General features: G+C 44.5%; 1 pseudogene; it reads right to left on the bottom strand.

Annotated features, from left to right (window-relative positions):
* Positions 1–19,689, bottom strand: part of LOC127049934 (sulfotransferase 6B1-like) — an 85,621-nt pseudogene that overhangs the window by 54,556 nt on the left and 11,376 nt on the right.

Raw genomic sequence — 19,689 nt, 5'->3', positions numbered from 1 at the left:
TATATTGCTATTTATACTCACACTAGCTTGATGAGAGCTAGCATGAATATGAACCTGTACAAGAGAAGGGGAATCACACCCCAACTCACAGTATAGACATAGCCTAAAACAGATACACCTGCTCTAAGGTGCAGATGAAAGAATGAGAAAAAGGGAGCTGAGACCAAAGGGGGAGAGATTCACGAATCTGGTTATTAAGATGTGAAATCACAAGGAGGAGGTGTCTTCTGGAGGCAGAGTAAAGCTGGGGATGAAGTAGAATCCCAGTTAAAAGTATCAGCCTGATTATTCGAATGGCTCCACACCAATGTTCCCACTCCTGAGGACTCTGCCAGGGTTGGCCAAGGGAGAAGCACCTTCAACTCCTTAGCACCAGGTCCTCCACCCAGATCATTAGTTTGGATCTATTTGGGATTAATTTTAACATGATTATCACAGATTCCCTTTTTTGACTACAGACCAAAGAAGAGTTGAGAACTTTGTACTAGAGTGTTTATACATGCCAAGATCTAACAACTGTACCTTCTCCACTCAGAACTTCTGAAAGAACTCATCCCAGGAGCTGACATTTGGAAGCCCAGGATTTGTGTTGTAGAAGTGGTAATAGGATACAGCTACATCTTTTGGATTTCAAAATACCACCAATATCTTTTAAAACAACAAAGTCACATCAGTCCTGGGTATTTAAGGTAACCTTTAAGCTCAAGGGTCCTGCATTAAAAAAAAAAACATATCAGCTCTTACAGGAACTGCAGTTTGGAAAACAAAGCCTCAATCCTGCAATGTAGGGAACAGGAGAACAACTTATTGACTTCAGAGGATGACTCCATGGAGCAATAAGGGCTATCCCATACAGATCACCTTGCCAGGTTGGGATCTAAGATTTGACCTCTTTGTGTGAATTACAGTGATCAGTAAAAATTAAATTCTATTTCAATTACATTGATCAGTACATTTACAATTTTCTATTTCAATTACATAGATCAGTAAATCTACATCAATTGCAGTGATTGGTAAAAATTAAATTCTATTTTATCTATTTTGATTGTAGCTCCAACATCTGGAGGTTGGAATTTTTGGCCAGGCTGGAATTTTTGATTAATATATATACAAGAGAGAAAAATAATTAAACAAATCAATCAATAGCCTAGCGGTTAAACACGTATCTGAGCTGTGGGAGACCCATGTTCAAGTCTCTACTTTGACTCTAGTTCAAATGTCTGCTCTCTTTTTCCTCTTAAGTTTTTCACAAAAAAAATAAGTTCTTGGTTGTGGAACAAAACCTTGGACATTTTTGCAAAAACAGAATTCTTGTTTTCCAGGCAGCCCTAAACCTAATAACTTCCCAGAGAAAATTGGGAGTCACTTGGAAAGTGGATAGTGTCCTCCATTATTAAAATGCTCACTTACCTTCACCTTCTTCTCAAAGACAGCCTTGGGAATATCATCATAATGGAGATGCGTGGAAAAGAGACGTGGAGAAGGTGCATTTTTTATTTTCTAAAGCAAAACAAGTGACAAAAGTGAACCATAATATCCTTAACTTAGGCCTGGTCCACACTATACAGTTAAATCGATTTAAACAGCGTTAAATCGATTTAACGCTGTACCCGTCCACACTACAAGGCACTTTAAATCGATTTTAAGGGCTCTTAAAGTCGATTTCTGTACTCCTCCCCAACGAGAGGAGTAACCCTGAAATCAATATTACTATATCGATTTAGGGTTAGTGTGGACGGAAATCGAAAAGTTATTGGTCTCATTCTTTTACAGTAGCTACCCAGAGTGCACCACTCTGGAAATTGATGGTAGCCTAGGACCATGGACGCACACCACCGAATTAATGTGCCCTAGTGTGGACGCATAAAATCGATTTTATAATATCGGTTTTATAAAACCGGTTTTAGTAATTTCGATTTTATGCTGTAGTGTAGACGTAGGCTTATAGATGCTGACAATTTATAGTATCTGTACATTTACCCTGAAAAACTAATACAGTAATTCCTCACTTAACGTTGTAGTTATGTTCTTGAAAAATGCAATTTTAAGTGAAATGATGTTAAATGAATCCAATTTTCCCATAAGCTTTAATGTAAATGTGGGGGATTAGGTTCCAAGGAAATTTTTTGGGGGCAGATAAAAGGCATTATATACTGGTTGGGAAGTGCCCCTGGCTTACCTCACACAGGCACAGCCTACTGCAGGCAAGGATGCTACGAAGCACCTTCACAGCAGCAGCAGCTGCTTCCCCAGAGAAAAACAGGCACCGACTTTGCCAGGGGATGCTCCAGGCCCACCTCTTCCAGTCCCCGCTCCACTCCAAGCCCACTTCTTCCCACTTCCACTCCACCTCCTCTCCGGAGCAACCACATCCCCGCTCCTTTGCCGCCCCCACCCCCGAGGGCAGTGCTTAGGCCTTTCTGGGAGGGAGGGGGAGGGGCAGAGATGCAGTTCTTCCCAGCTATTCTGGGAAGCACTGGGAGGGAGGGGGAAGAGGTGGAGAAGAGGAACTTGTGCAATGCTCCATTGTAAAGTTGCTGCTCTTCCACAGAATCTTACAAGCAGTTGCCAGAAGAGGCAACCAAACAACATTATAAGGGAGCATTGCACAACTTTAAGCTATCATGTTCTCTAATTGAGCAGCAACATAACTTTGAAACAACATTAAGTGGGAGGATGTTAACTGAGGAGTTACTGTTTTGTATATATATATATATATATATACAGTAATTGTTAAATTGTAGTGTCTCTTCTTACTTCTTATGATTCGTAAGGTCATTGAAGTGACATTTGTTACTCAAAATAAGGTGTAAATTTTTAATGGTGAGAGTAATTAACCATTGGGACAATTTATGAAGGGTCATGGTGGATTCTCTATCACTGACAGTTTTAAAATGAAGATTGGATGTTTTTCAAAAAGATCTGCTCTGGGAATTATTTTGGAGAAGTTCTATGGCCTGTGTTACACAGGAGGTCAGACTAGATGATCACAGTGGTGCCTTCTGGCTTTATAATTTATGAACCTATGAAGAAGAGAGGTTAAATGTCTTGCCTGAAGCCAGACAATACACCAATAGCAGAGTTGTGATTAAAGATCTCCTAACTCTTTAATTCCAATCTTGTGCTTTAATCATAAGACCACATAAAGAAAAGTAAGAGTCCAGCTGGTGTCACTACTCATGATTTGCAATTATCACTTCTAGATAGACAGATAGATTTTGCCATATTCATTAGCAGAATTACATATGCTCCTGATCCTGCAAAAAATTTAGTAATGTTGTGACAGATTTTTGTTACTAATTTGCCTGGAGTGTCAGGTGATTAGGTGGCCATAGGATTGTGTGGGGAGGAGATGACATAACACACCAAGTGTTTACATTTTAAAGCATTATTAATAAAATAAAATAATAAAATACAGCAGAGATCGCTGGGACTGTTTTTATGTTACTTATGGGAAGAAAGGAAGTGTTAATGCCCCCCACACCTGCGGGATATCCACCAAAGCAGTGGGACCAGCGGACCCTCCGCAAGCAAGCCGCAGAAGGCAGCCTGCCTGCCACGCTTGGGGCAGCAAAATCCCTAGAGCCACCCCTGCCTGTAAATAAACTGGAAATCTGAGAGTTGCTTTTGTTTTTAATTTATTGAGCCTGGGAATCCTGTGAACTGTCTTCCTTATGTAGCTGCTCAGTCCATGGCTGTGCCAGGAAAAAATTAAGCTTAACGGTTAGTTTGTTTCATAACGGGAGTTATAATTTAAGTGCTTTCTCAACTATGCCTACAATGCTGCTTAGGCAACAGTATAATGTATTCATTATTTAGGTACTCTGGTTAAATTTCCTAAATAGCTGTAATGGTGATTTCCCATTACCCAATCAGATTCCCTTCCGGTTTTCTTAGAACAAACTTCTTCTCCTGCATCTAGAAAACTCCTTTCTTCCTTCAGATCCATCTTCAAAGCACATGTCCTACCGGGCCTTTACAAACAGGACTCTTGCAAGTCTCTGTCACCGCCTCCAGTTCTTGCCATTTCTTACAGTAGGATTTTCAACATTTCTCAGCATTGGTCTAACTTTACACCTGTGGACTTCAATGGGAGCAGATTTCAAAGGTGATCAGTGTTAGCCTAAAATCTCACCCTAACTATTCTATGTGTGTGAACTGTCTACTCTGTGCCTGTTCTAGACTTGTCACAGGGCCAATGTGTCTTGATAACTTTGTTCAGCTCTAAGCACATGGTTGGTGTTTTATTAACAATAAAGCTTTAGGCCAGATTCTGTCCTGGATCTGAAATATGTAGGTTGATCCCATCTCTTTACAATATATATGAAGCACACAGACTGACATATGCAAAATTTCCTGACAACTGTATTTTTAAGCTTTGTATAACGCTGGATGACTCTTTCCATTTAACTTAATACAGCCAACAACATCTATGTCTTGGTGCTAAATCACTGCTGGATTCAACCCATGTTTCTGAAATTATGGAAGAAGAAAACACACAGCTTACTGATACACTGCTTCCCTGTGACAAAAGAGGATTTACTGCAAGTTGCATTTAAACGTCCATGCTTTTCTACATTTTCAGTATGATCACACACATATTTGACACCTATCATGTTTACTTTTCATTTTGCACAAAAAAATCTACACTCACGGCCAGGGCCGGTGCAACCATTTAGGGGAACTAGGCGGTTGCCTAGGGCGCCAAGATTTGGGGGCACCAAAAAGCGCCCCTAAATTTTTTTTAAATGGTTGACTGGCAGTTGCTACTGGGACAAAGAGGGAGTAAGAGCTGCCGGCAGCAGCCGGCAGCCCAGGGTGTCCCCCGGGTCAGGGCGCCGCCGCGACAACCGGCAGCCCAGAGAGTCCTCTGGCCCAGGGAAACCCCAGGCTGCCGGCTGCCGCAGAAGCGCACTGACCCTGGGTCAGCACACGCTGCCGCGGCAGCCGGCAGCCCAGGGGGTCCCCCGGGTCTGGGTGCCGCCGCGGAAGGCCGCAGCCCAGGGGATCCCCTGGCCCAGGGAAACCCCGGGCTCCCGGCTGCCGTGGAGGTGCACTGACATGGTCCCGGGGTCAGGGCACACCGCCGGGGCAACTGGCAGCCCAGGGTGTCCCCTGGGTCAGCGCACCTCCATGGCAGCCGGCAGCCCGGGGTGTTCCCCGGGTCAGGGCGCCGCCATGGCAGCCAGCAGCCCAGGGGGTTCCCTGGGTCAGGGCGCCGTTGCCGGTAGCCCAGGGCTTCCTCTGGGTCAGCGCGCCAGCAGGGCCACCCAGAGAGGGGGGCAAGGGGTGTAATTTTCCCCAGGCCCCGCAGGGGCCCCCACAAGCTTTTTCGAGGCCCCGGGAGTAGGGTCCTTCACTCGCTCCGGGAGCACCGGAAAACTCTCCCGGGGCCGGCCCCTGGAGCTGCTTCTGCTCCCGGTCCTCGCTGGCGGGGGGGAGTCCTTCTGCTCCAGGGCAGAAGGACCCCCCCACCGGTGAATTACCGCCAAAGCGGGACCCACTGCCGACATGCAGCCCGGTCTTTGGCGGTAATTCAGTGGCGGGGGGCCCTTCCACTCTGGGACCAGTCGCTGAAGTGCTCCGGAGACCCGCGGCGGGGGCCCTCCACCACAGAATTACCGCTGAAAACCCGGCTGCACTTCGGCAGCTGGTCCCGCTTCGGTGGCAATTCGGCAGTGGGGGGGCCCGCAGTGGGTCTCCGGGGCACTTTGGTGGCAGGTCCCAGAGCGGAAGGGCCCCCCGCCACCGAATTACCGCCAAAGCAGGGACCACCCTCCACTGAAGACCCCAGGCCCCCAGAATCCTCTGGGCTGCCCTGGCGCACCGCTGGCAACGCAGGGACGTCCCCTGGGTCAGCACGCTGCTGCTGGCAGCTGCCAGCCCAGGGGTTCCACTGCACAGTCCTGCTTGGAGAGGATGCGGAGCAGAGGTGAGCTAGGGGGTGAGGAGGTACCGCAGGGCTCCTCAGGCCATGGGGTGGGGAGCTGCCACGGGGGCCGGCAGCACACTTCAGGGCAGGGGGGGCAGGGAGCTCCTGCAGGGCTGGGGGGGGGCACAAGGTGGAAGTTTCGCCGAGGGCGCGAAACTTCCTTGCACTGGCCCTGCTCACCGCATTTAGGATAAGCCGCTAGGAACACATTGTCTTGTCTAAATTCTATGGTGTCCAGAGCTTGGAAGATCTCAGCACTGCACAATCCAATAGGGTACAGCACCTCCTTGTAGGAGAACAGCAGCTCTTCAGTTTCCTTTCCTTTAACATCATCAAAATATTTCTCTATTTCCTTAATAATACTGCTCTTAGTCATGGCTGGAGCTTTCTGTGCCTCTTGCCAGATTCTCTCCTTAAACAGCATGTCTCTAGCATTCTTTACGGTATGGAGGCAGAGGGGGAACTTTTAACCATAAACTTCTAGGCACATGCACTGTCTGACCCTGCTCCTCTTGCCCAGCGGTGAGGGAAACTGCAGCTAAAAAAACAGTTCTGAATTGCACAGTCCCTGGTGTGAACTCTTGGCTGTAAACTGCAACTGGTTTCAGCTGGTGCTGTAGATTACACTGAACTTTAGCTTCTCCTGGGAGTGAGTAGTGCTGGAGGAGTAACTGTCTATAGACATTACTAGCGGGGAAGAAGGAAGATAAATTACGCTGATTCAACTCCTCGCACCTCACACAGAATGATATGAATACTCTTTCACCTGACCCTCTTGCTGCTAGTTTTCCACCTTGTGTAAAATTATCTACGTGGGCCAGCCTGGGATTTGCTGCTGGAGAATCTTTGCAGTTGGTTGCGTGAAAACTGGGAATAGCAAAACTGGATGAGTCATAATGACAGGAGAGAGAAAGGAGTAAAGGTGGGGAGCGGGGCAACTGCTTCTCATGCTTCTAGGATTACAATGCTTTTACTAGGGAGAGACTGGGAGCTCTTCAGAGTAAAGATTTTCCTAACTTTCTCCTATAAAGCCTAGTAATAATACACAGCTAAACCCAAACTTGGCCAACACCAATCAGACAACCTTCATCGTTCAGGCTAGCTACCACAATATCTAATATTAACCTTCCACATAAGAACCTGCCAGCTCAACATAACCCAGTTAGACCCATTCACCAACATTCTTCAGAGACTCCATAACTCAGTTATAGGCCAGAAATCAAGTTAATTATGTCCAGTCTCAGTATGACTCCAAGGTCATGTAAAAAGTCTTGGAAGTCAGATTTGGCATCCCCTTGTGCAGAGTATATGCAAGGCTCAGCAAAACACACGTTTTATAATTCATATACACAGTAAGGAAAACTTTCATATTTTGCAAAGTAATGTAATAGTTTTCCCCATTATTAACGGGAGGATAAGTAAGGATAGACAAAGGCAGTGGTGAGCTGGAGCCGGTTCCCACGGTTTCGTGGGAACCGGCTGTAAAATTTAGAAGCTCTTTTAGAATCCGTTGTCCTGGGACAACCAGTTCTATAAGGGCTTTATTTTACAAAAGCTCCGGCAGCTGTCCACTCCGCCCCTGCCCCAGCTCACTTCCCCCTCCTCCCCTGAATGCTCCGCTCTCCTTCTCCTCCCGTTCCCCTGCTTCCCGCGAATCAGATGTTCGCAAGAAGCCTGAAACAAGCGGTAGGCACGCAGGTAAGCTGGGGCGCGGGGGGAGAGGAGGTGTGGCCGGCCCAGCCCAGCCAAGCAGCTCCCTCCAGCCCAGCTCCTGGTCCCTGCCGAGCAGCTCCTCTGGCCTGGCACCCACGGCCAAGTGCCCCCAGCCCCAGCCTGAGCTGAGGGCCCTTGGCTGTGGTCCCACGGCTCCCTCCGGCCAGGCTCCTGGTCCTGGCCGAGTGCCCCTAGCCCTGTCCTGTCCCAGCGCCAGCCAAGCACCCCAGCTCTGGCCCGGCCCCTGCGGCTCTGGCCCGGCTGCCGCGGGGCTGGTGCTGGTCCAGGCCCTGCAGCTCTGGCCCGGCCCAGCTCCAGCCCCACAACGCTCGTGCTGGTGCTGGTCCCGGTCCTCCAGCCTGGCCCGGCTCAGGCCCCGTGGTGCCGATGCTGGTCCCAGCCGAGCAGCTCCAGGCAGCTCAGTAAGGGAGCAGGGAGCAGAGAGGGGGTGTTGGAAGAGGGCACAGGGGTTTCGGGGATTGTGGGGGGGTGGATGGGGTGGGGCAGTCAGAGAGCAGGCGTCAGGGGATTGACTGGGGGCAGGTGGGTCAGGGATCTGGGGGGGCAGTCAGGAAGAAGCAGGGTTGGATGGGGCAGCAGGGGGCAGTCAGAGGCAGGGATTCCAGGGGCAGTCAGGGGACAGGGAAGGGGGGGTGGATGGGGCAGGGGTCCGGAGGGAGCATCAAGGAACATGGGGGGTTGGATGGGGCAGGAGTCCTGGGGCGGGCGGCCACGACCCCCTCGTGGGGTGAGGAGGAGGGAACCTTTTATTATTTTGGCAGCTCATCACTGAACAATAGTAAAGTTACATTTGGGGTTGGTATCTTGACTCAGAATTCCCACACTTTCTGGAATTCAGGGTTGTTATGAGCTGCAACATACTCTAGATTCGTGGCTTTCAAACTACTATTTTTAAATGGCTAAAGTGTTGTCAATCAGTGGTGTAGTTACAGTCTTAACATTGACAACGTTTTGCATTTGGCATTCCTCCTCTCCCCAGCTCTCTGCAACATCAATCTTTCTTTCAGAAATACTGATAAATTCTCTACATGGCTGTTAGAACAAAGGTCTGGGATTGAGTGAGGATTACCAGCTATTATCAGTGCTCAAAGGTCATACCTGTTAGAACAAACACTTTTAAAGGAAAATCTTCCAAGTGTTACTCTGTTTCTGAAGTGGGTTTACAATCTCCATTTCCCATTGTGGGCTCTTGTCCCCCACCCCACCTCACCTTCATTTTGTTAGGCCTGAATAAAGATATAGCAGACAAAACCAGGTATGCCAACCTGACCAAAGTCAGGCTAACAGAGGTTTCTGGGAAATCCTTGAGTGGAAAATACTGAGAAGCAGCATGTCTCACAAAGAGCTGGGAAAAAGTGAGATAAGGGAGGGGCTGCATTCCTGGCATAGTGCCAGCTGTGCTGTGTTAGGAACAGTTCGTTTGAAGAACTGATAAGAAACCCCAGCTTCCCAGCCTCCCTGCAATCACTCTCTGGTTCTGTTCTCTGCCTGTTTTTAACTCCTCTACATTTTTAACTTCTGGTACTTGTTAAGATATTATTAATCACCTAATGCTGTAAAACATGTATACTAAAGGTGTTTAGTTTCTAATTAGAAGAAGGGGGTGGGTTGCTCAAGTGAATAATCTATAACGCGATGGAAATGTTAATATAGGTTTATACTAAGATGTAAAGAGGAAGCTGGTTCTCTCTGGAGACTAGCTGCTCTCTATTGATGCGTGCACTTGTCAATAAAGAGCTTTTGATCGGACCTTGCTGGTGTTGCCTGTCTCTCTCATGGTCAGACAACGAACCTCGCCATCTGGGTTCAAGTCCTCGACAATTTCTAAAAATGGAGAAAATGCAGGGATATATGTGTAGTAACACGTCTATCTTTAAGACTTCATACAATTGTTTAGAATTGTATTAACTGCATAATGAGCATGTCATTTTTCCCAAAATGGCTGAGAGAACCAAAACAACCATCAGTCCAAAACAAATACTTACTGGCCCCAGAGAGGGTGAGAAGGGTAAGAGAGACATCCAAAACCATATGGTCAATGCATTGGACAAAAAGGAGAGAGACGAAAGGTGGGGGCATTGAAATCTGTTAAAAGTACATGGAGATGAAATAGCATAGCATTATTTCTACTAGGGAGCAATTCCGTATCAGATATGAATACATCACCTAATAGCTTTTTTAATTTTTACAAAAATTCACCTTTCATTTCTTCATATGTGATGAACATGACATTCCCTTTGTCCAAGTGTTTGTTCCAGGTGAGAGCATTATCAAAACAGGAGCTCTAGCAGACTGAAATTAAATACAAAAGACATTTTAATTTATTTCTGTTTGTGACCTGTATTTAAATTAGCTCTTACATTAAATATACAAGCTAATTTTAATGTGTCCTGGAGAATTTAGATCTAATACTTCAATAGTTGCTCTCTTTCTTGAATGGGGTTATTTTAGAAATTCATTGCAGGCTCCAATTTTTACTTCCTTCCAAATATTTTTCATACTGCAAGATTCTACATGGCAGTTAAAGAAATGAACACAAATTCATTCTTGAATTCATTTTAAAGTAATCAGGAACAAAGCAGTGTGTGTATATTCATAGAATGTGTGTACAGTCTATCACATAACCTGGCTGATATTGCACTTGTGAAATGGTGAATTATTTTTAAAAGTTAAAAAAAATACTTGTTTAAGGCTCTGCAAACACCCACCATGGGAATAATTTACCCCAGTGAGACTACTTGTCTGTGTAAAGTTACTCACAAACATAAATGTTTGCAGGTCTAGGCCCTTACACGGTATTAACAATCAACCAGTATACTTTATTTTTCCAAGAATTATTTATTAAAATATGCACAGATTCTTCGCTGTACTGGGATAATGGAGGAAGGAAGTATTATTTCTTTTCATCTGGTGGATAAGGACTGGTCAACACTAGAAAATTAGCTTGACCCAGCTCTTTTGACAACTTAAGCCCCAGTGTAGACAGAGCTGGCTACTGCCTCTCAGAGAAGTGGCTTTACTACATCGACAGAAGAGCCCCTTCCATTGCTGTAGTGTCTATATGACTGTGCTGCCATAAAGTTTCTAGTGTAGAAATAGCCTTAGTGATTCAAATAAATCTTTGCAGGCACAAAGTTGTCAAGTTTTGAGGTGCAATGGAGACCTGTGAGAGGTTGTGTCACTGCCTTCCCTGCAATCCTGAGTGCATTAAAATGCTCTGCCATTGCATCTCATTGTCTGGACACCCCTAGCCAACCTACAGGCATGCACTGAGTGTGTGTGATAAGCAGCCCTGGTTCAGTAACTCTGACTCCAGCAGCCTGCTTTTTATACCATAGCCACACTCTGGTCTCCACCAGCCTTGTTTACTACTAGCGAAGTGACCCAAACACACACCCCAGTCCCAAATTTCCCCCAAACCTTCTACCCCGGAGTATCCAGACATCTCCTGGACTACTCAGAGAAATAACATTCATTTGGTCCTATAAAGAGGCAATACCCAGCAGCTTGCCACGTTAACTGGAGTTAACAATTACTTCAATCCAAACATAGCACTGGGTTGTTCAGATTAAAATTAAGAACAGGACTTATTTACAAGAGGACTTATGTTCAGGGTTGCCAATTAAAAGAATTAAAAGCAAATCAAAGTGAAAACACGCAGCTAAAAGTCTGAAACTTAATCTAACAAGACACAGTATTTGTGTAAGATGGTTTTGGTTGCCAGCTACCCTTGGTTCAGCATGGCTGACTGTCTCTCCATCAGGACCTTCCATAGAAGTACAAGGTGTTGGTTTGTCTTCTTAGCTGAAAGATAACGTAGAGGTTCACTGTCCCTCTCTTTATAGTTCAGTAAACCTTTGAAAAGCATGTTTCTTAAAGCTCATTGACCTAGCTTCAAGAAGCAGAGAGGCTTTCTGGGGGTGCAGTTTCCATCTCTTGTTGACAGCTGAGTCATTACCTGCCCCCCCTTATTAGCTTGATGGCTTTGTTTACCTTTTGTGTGAGTGAACCTTTCTTGTCTCTGCCTGACGACCCAGCTGGTTACACAAGCGAATACACAATTCTTTTTGATTCAGACATGCTGACTTCCCAAACACCTTGTGAGCTTTGATGGTTCGGTTTGCCGCAGGTGTAAATTGCAATTCCATTGTCACTGGTCACCCTGCTTTATTTGTTTCTGCTTTGTTCAAATACAGAGTTTAAAACAATATCAGAGGACAGCTGTAATTCCACATGCAGCATTGTCACATATATTCTCCAGTTATACTATTGACCAGTATGGTGTTAGTTTTCAGATGATACCTCCCAAGGCATAGCTTGTATAAATATCATTGCAGTAGTGTGTGGGCTGTGAATACAGGGGTTCTTAAGGGCCCACCTCCCCCTTTCCAATCTGTAGAGGGATTAGCCACTAGATGAACTATATGCAGAGGGTCAGTACCCTCCTTCCTAGACAGGGCATCAGCCACAATATTTTCTTTCCCCTTAACATATACATTCTCTATTGTCATATTCTTGGAGTGTGATGCTCCAGCATAGTAGTTTAGAGCTAATGCCTCCAAACTAGTGAGAATGGTCAGTTAGTAACCTGAATTTCTTGTTAAAAGATAAGGCCATAACTGCTTGACTGTCCGCACTATGGCACAACATTCCTTCTCTATGACAGAGTAATTCTGTTCAGTAGGTGTCAGTTTCTTGCTTAAGAAAGCAATAGAATGTTGTTTTTTTTAACTTTCCACTGACTGCATCAAAAGAGCACCTAACCCAACATCTGATGCATCTGCGCAGACTTCAAACATTTTGTCAAAATCTGGACAGGCCAGAAAAGGCTTTTCAGACAAAATTTTCTGTAACTAATCAAACCCTTCTTTGACAGGTAGTTGTCCACACAACCTTGTTTGGCTTTGTCTTTTTACTGAACCTGCTTATTGGTTTGGCACAGTCCAGTTTAAAGTGGTTTCTATCTTTAAGGGATCGGAGAGATTTGATTATTCCCTACTCAGTGATCTAAAAATGGAAATGTTCTTTCTCCTATTTTATACTTAGAGGCTTTTATAGTCAGGCCTGCCTCTTTGAGCTTTGATAATATAATCCCCAAGTGTTTCTTGTCGTCAGACCAAAAATTGCTGAATACTGCTATAGCATTGACTTAGGCCCTTGTGAAATCCCGCAATCCATTTAATTTTTGGTTGGTCAGCTGCTGAAAAGTGCATCCTGCATTAATTAACCCAAATGGTAACATTTTGAAGTCATACAGTCCCATATCAGTAATAAATGCAGATTTCTTTCTGTGCATCAGGGTCCAAAGGACTCTGTGGATACACTTTTACAAAGTCAAATGTGCTAAGACATCTTGCTTCACTTAAAATATCAAGCATATCATCAATTCTGGGCATTGGATAAACATCTGAAACAGTGAGAGCATTGAGTTTTCTATAGCCAACATAAAACCTTAAGGTTATCTTTCTTGGGGACAAGCACAATGGGTGATGCCCAAGAGCTTTCAGATTCTTTCGTCACCCTGAAGTTTAGCATGTTCTATATTTCTGTATGGATTTGCTTTAGCTATGTGCCAGTGGTATGATAATGCTGGCTGAGTGCAGGCTGAGGACCTACAGTATCAATCTTACGGGTGATCACAGGTCTTCCCTGGTTTGCTGGAGAAAACCTGTTTGTGGCTCTTCAATTAGCCAGAATCTCTGCCCTTTAAGTCTGTGTTAATTCATTGCTTTCAAGTGATAAATTGTCTTGACATTCAGCCATCAAATCAATGACGTGGGATGCCTCAGTTTCCCCTTCAACACAACAAATGTTGACCATTGCTTCTCTGCTGTGATAAAACTTTAGACCTGTTTATATCAGCAACTGTGAGCATTACTGTGACATCTTTTGACATATGCATATGTCATACATGTTCCTCTTCTATTACTTTAAAAGGTCCCTCGCATGAGTTTTGTATTTTGTATTTTTTCACCAACACCAAGTCTGCTACTTCAAAAGAGCATTTAGAGGTATGTTTGTCATACCGGACCTTTTGTTTGGACTGTCTGAGGTTAGCCTGAACCACATCCATCGTGCTCTTTAACTCTTACCAGAACCTTTATACATATTCAGTCACAGGCACCCCTTCTACCTCAAAGTTCCCTTCCCAAGAGTCTCTGGTGAGCTCTAAAGGTTCACTCACTTTCCTGCAGTATGGAAGATCAAATGGGGGCAAATCATGTAGATTCTTGGGACATTTCACTATAAGCAAATAACATAAGGTAACTTTTCATCCCAGTCATGGACCCGCTTCTTGGCCTATATTCCCAGCATAGACTTCAGGATCTCACTGAATCTCTCCACCAACCCATTTGTCCCTGGGTGAAAAGGGGTATCTTTCATCCCCCACACAAATTCCATAACTCACTGAATGATTGGGACATGAAATTTGATGCATGATCTGATCACAGCTCTTTAGGGAAACCCAGTCTGCTAAAAACAGTGAGAAGGACTGGCTATAGAATCAGCTTCTATGTTACTCAGCACAACTGCTTCTGGATACTTAGTGGCAAAATCCACTATAACCAAGATATATTTTTTTCTCTTTTTACTAGGACATTGCACAGGGCGCCCAAAGTTCATTGCTGTCTTATAAAATGCCTCTTGTATTACAGGCAAGGGGTGTAGAGAGACTTTTTGAGGTCCTGCAGGTCTTTTTTGCTTCTGACATAAGTCACAAGATCTGCAATAGTCTCTCATTATCATCCCTGGCCAGTAAAGATTCGTCTTTAACCTCTCGTCGATTCTCTGTGCCTCTAAGTGATCAGCAAAAGGGCAATCATGGGTACCAACACTGACTCCCCACAGTGCTGGAGTGGCTGCTTGTAAGGTTTCCCCGGGCTTCTGTCTTTCCCCTCTGTACAACTTTTCTTTCTCTTCAAAAAACCTTTCCCCATTTCCCTCACTAGGTGTCTCCTTGTGGATGTACTCACAGATGCCTTATAGCATAGGGTCTGCTCTCTGTTTATCTGCAAAACCTTGGCTACAGGCAACCTGAGCTACCTCTCTAGTTACGACAGACAGCAACTCCCCTTTTAGCTCTGTATCTGGGCTATCCTCCTCTGCCTTGGTCCCTTCCTCACCTGAAAGCACTTGCTTTTTCCTGATAAGCTGAGGCTAGGATCATCCCCTCCGCCATAGCTGCTTCTTTGTCCATGCAATTCTCTTCTGAGATCACAGAATACTCTTTTTTGCTGCAAGTTACTATATTAACTGTTTTAGCCATAGACAAAATATCATTTCTCATAAGAATTGCTGTTAAAATACTATTCAGTGCACCAACGTTCAAAGCTCACGCCAGCCCTTCACACTCCATATGTACTTTAGCCAGAAGTACATTGACCTTATCTCATCCAGGGCCGCCCGGGGCAGGGCAAGAGGGGCAATTTGCCCCAGGGCCTGGGTCCTGCAGGGGACCCCATGAGAGATTTTCGGGGCCCCTGCAGCTGGGTCCTTCACTCGCTCCAGGGGGCCCGGGCCCCTGGAGCTGCTTCTGGTCCTGGTCTTCACCGGAGAGGGGGTCCTTCTGCTCCGGGGAGGAAGGATCCCCCACCAGCAAATTACTGCCGAAGTAGGAGCCACTGAAGTGCAGCCGGGTGTTCAGAGGTAATTTGACGGCAGGGGGCCCTTCCGTTCCAGGACCCGCCACCGAAGTGCCACAAAGACCCACAGCAGGGGCCTCGTCACCAAATTACCGCCAAAGACCTGGCTGCACTTCGGCGGCGGGTCCCGCTTCAGCAGTAATTCGCGGGGGGGGGGGGGGCGCTGCAGGTCTTCGGGGAACTTCGGCAGTCGGTCCCGGAACAGAAGGGACCCCCGCCGAATTACTGCCAAAGCGGGGAGCCCCTGCCGCCGAAGACCCCAGGCCCCTGGAATTCTCTGGGTGGCCCTGATCTTATCCCATTGCCAGTTCCGTATTCACTCCAGGGAGTATGTCTGGCTGTTTAACCGTGCTTCCCCTGACTAGAGAAATATGTGCACTAGTGTCTCTCCACCCAAGACATTCTTTGCCATTTAACTTGACAGTTTTAACAATTTCCATCTCTACCCCCAATTGGTCAAATCTCACAAAATCAATCATATGCCCTGCAGATATCTCTTGGGATCCTACGTTAAGAACAAGTATCAGAGGATAGCCATGTTAGTCTGCATCCACAAAAACAATGAAGAGTCCAGTGGCACCTTAAAGACTAACAGATTTATTTGGGCATAAGCTTTCGTGGGTAAAAAACCCACTTCTTCAGCTGCATGGAGTGAAAATAACAGATGCAGGCATTATTATACTGACACATGAAGAGAAGGGAGTTACCTTACCAATGTTGAGAGGGCCAATTCAATCAGTGGCTGTAGTCCACTCCCAATAAAAATATATTAAGAACAGGTGTGTTAAACTTGGGTTGGACAGGGTGTGGGCTTAACTTCTCTTTCCTCGGGCATTCAGTAGAATCACAGGTGAAACACATTCTTGAACTATTCTCCTGTACAGGGAATCTGCAAGTGAGATTCCCATGGGATGATCTGTTCTAGGGAGGGGAGTGCCTGCACTCCCAACCACCCTCTCTTTTCCCAGGGACAAAAGAGGGCCCCACTTTAACATTGAGTTCCTTCCCTCTGTGGTTGAGGTCACTGGATGCTTTAGCTTATAACATATATGTCAGCAAGAGCCACAGCTTTTTGAACCAATCCAGGGGTTTACCACAAAGAGCTTGTCTGATTTCTTCAGAAAATATGCTCAGGAATTGTTCTTGTGCAAAAAGATCAAACTACTGATCATAATTCTCTGCCCCTTTCCCCTTCACCCATTTTTTCATCAAATCATATTTATACGAGTATTTTCTGTAACTTTCTTTTTGTCATGCATTTTGAGACATCTAAATTTCATTCTATACACTTTGTAATACACCCTTTTTAAATTCAGCATATTTCAAAGCCTGTTCACTTGGCATTTCATTAAATATGTTGAATGCTTTACTAGCCAGTGTGGGGATGTCAACTACTTCCAGTGGCAGCAAGTTCTACAATCTAAGCATGCATTGTGTGAAAAACAATTTCCTTTGATCAGTTTTGAATTTTTTACCTTTTCATGTCATTGAATTTCCCACTGTCCGTTTCTTATGAGACAGGGAAACAGAAGTGTGATGCTAGCAAACCAGGTGTCAGCTCATGCCAAGGTCCCCATGCCTCACTTGGATACTGATCAGAACATAGCCAGAATTGCTCTGGTTTGCCTGTGTGTTAGTATTGTTAAAATACATATTAGAGTTATAAAAATGTGTGTAGTGTTTAGACTTCATTGAACAGTGGTAAATCGCTGCATTCATTAATCTAATGTATAACATCTGTAGTCCATATTGTAAGGTAATAAGTAAGCATTTGTGTTTATAATACAATAATTCTACGATGGGGAAGGGTCCCAGAACTCTGGCTCTACCCCAAGCCTGATCATCTACACAGCAATTTTAATACGGCAGCCCAAGCCCCAGTCAGCAGTCCGAAGCCTGCTGTGATCATGGCATGGGTCTTCTATTCTAGGGTAGATGTACCCACAGAGCTTGCTTAGTCTAGACACTTCTATTACTTATTGGAATTTAAGATTATACACACAAATGAGTTACAATCACTTTACCTGCTTTAACCTTGTAAATAACTCATTTCTTTTTCTTATATAATAAATCTTCAGATAGTTTACTATAGCACTGACTACAAGCTTTTGTCTTCGGTGTAAGATCTAAGGTGCAATTGATCTGGGGTAAGCGACTGGTCCTTTGGGACTGGGAGTAACATGAATAATGCTAGGTTTCAGAGTATCAGCCATGTTAGTCTGTATCCACAAAAGAACAGGAGTACTTGTGGCACCTTAGAGACTAACAAATTTATTTGAGCATGAGCTTTCGTGGGCTACAGCCCACGTCATCGGATGCATGTATGAATATTACTGTGATCTTTGGTGTAAGGGACCATCTATCACAAATATAAGCTTACCTGGATTGCAACACAGATCGGCATCCTGTCTGTGACTCCATGTTAAGGCTGTTACAGTGCCTGAGGAGTGTATACTTCATAATTGATTGGTGAAATCTAAGTATAAAACTCCCAACCAATCTGGGGTTTGTGCCTTGGTTCTTAATTGTCTGCCCAGAGGGTGGTATTCACACTCTTGAGCTATGCATGGCAGGACATCTTAAAGAGAAGGTCCAGGTCTCCCATCTTTAGGCCATTCATTATTTGACATACTCCTTCCTGAGGTAAACAATCCCAACCTTTCCCATCTCTTCAGATAAGATTTTCCATGTCCTTAATCAATATTTGCACTCTTCTCTGAATCCCTTTTAATTCCGCAATATGTTTTTTTGAGACAGGGCGACCAGTATTGCACACAATATTCCAGATGAGGCTGCACAACTGATTTATATAAGGGCATTATAATATTTTCCATATTATTCTTCATTTCATTGCATACATATCCTCATATTTGTCTTTTTTTTTTAAATAAAAACACCTGCACATTCAGCAGCGGTCTTCATTGAGCTGTCTAGCATGACACCCAGGTCCCTGTCCTGCATTAATACAATTAATTAAGAACTTTGTAGTGTGTGTGACTAGTTTAAATTTTTTCCTCCAATGTGCATTACTTTGCATTTATCAATATTAAACTTCATTTTCCCCTCACCTAGCATGTTTAAATGTCTCTGAAATTCCTCACGGTCCTCTCTGGTCTTCATTAACATCAATAACTTAGTTCAATCTGCAAATTAACTACCTCATTACTCACTCATCTTTCCTGATCATTAATAATTATATTAAACACCACTGGATCTAGTACAAAACCCCTTGATGCATTCTCCTGTTAACCTTCTGCCAGAATGATTTATCATCAGATCAATGGACTCTACAAGAATTTCATACAAGGCCTCAAAGAATATAGGATATACAGATGACCAAATTAACAACTGAAGAGGAGACATGAGTCCAAAGCAAGACCCCAGGATGCTCAAGAACCTTGGACTTTCAGAAAATTTGGATCTGGAGCAGGAATCAACCTGAATTAATAACAGATTATGAAAAAAAATAAACTGAAATAGTCATAGGCACTCTAGCATTACCATTCATGTGTTCTACATATTCAGCCAAATACCTCTTGCACCCATATAGATGTGTGGAAATAATGTTGCCCCAAAGGAAAGTCAAAACTGACATGGAGATCAAATGACGGCTTCATCCAGAACTAGCTAGACTGGGGTAGTCAACAGGTGGACCGCAGGCCAAATCTGGACCACCAGATGCTTTTGAACAGACCCCGATATCTTTTTATTTACTTGTTGTTATTATTTTTATTATCTTCTCTAGAGTCCGGATCTTGATTATACCTTGACAAAAAATAATCAACTTCCCCTCAGCTAGACTATGTTGCCATTAATTGGAGCTGGAAAAGATCACCCTAGCTTCCAACAATATAAGAGTGCTAATGCTGGAAGTGACTGCAATCTTGTTATTGGGATTATCCAAATAAAACTACCAGGCAAGGCAGAGCAATAAAGGTGCATTTCAAGCTGCAGATGAACAACAGATTCAAAGAGTTACAGACACTGACCAATGACAGAAGAACAACGGCAGCTTTTCAAAGAAGTGCATGTGGATGCAGCCAGGATTACAGTGGGAATGAGAAGGCCTAAGAAAGCAAAGGGGCTCCAACCAAATACATGGAGACTTGTTGGAAAGAGGAAAGAATTAAAGAAGAGAATTCAGCAGGAACAAGCATTGTTCTACAACAAAAATATGTGGTCAAAGACAAGCAAGACAAGCTGAGGAGGTGTACAGAAAACTTTTTCTAGTATCTAAATGACTGACATCACAATTCTCAAACAGTTGTGGCATTGTGAAGAGTTGAGATGGTAGGATTTTAAACCACAGAGGAATGACAAGGAGCCTGGTGGATGGAACATTTTTAATTTGTGTTCAGCCAGCCAGAACCACAAACATAC

The sequence above is a fragment of the Gopherus flavomarginatus genome, chromosome 4, assembly GCF_025201925.1.
Source record: "Gopherus flavomarginatus isolate rGopFla2 chromosome 4, rGopFla2.mat.asm, whole genome shotgun sequence".
NCBI classification, from domain to species: domain Eukaryota; kingdom Metazoa; phylum Chordata; order Testudines; family Testudinidae; genus Gopherus; species Gopherus flavomarginatus.
This window is presented reverse-complemented; position numbering and strand designations above follow the sequence as displayed.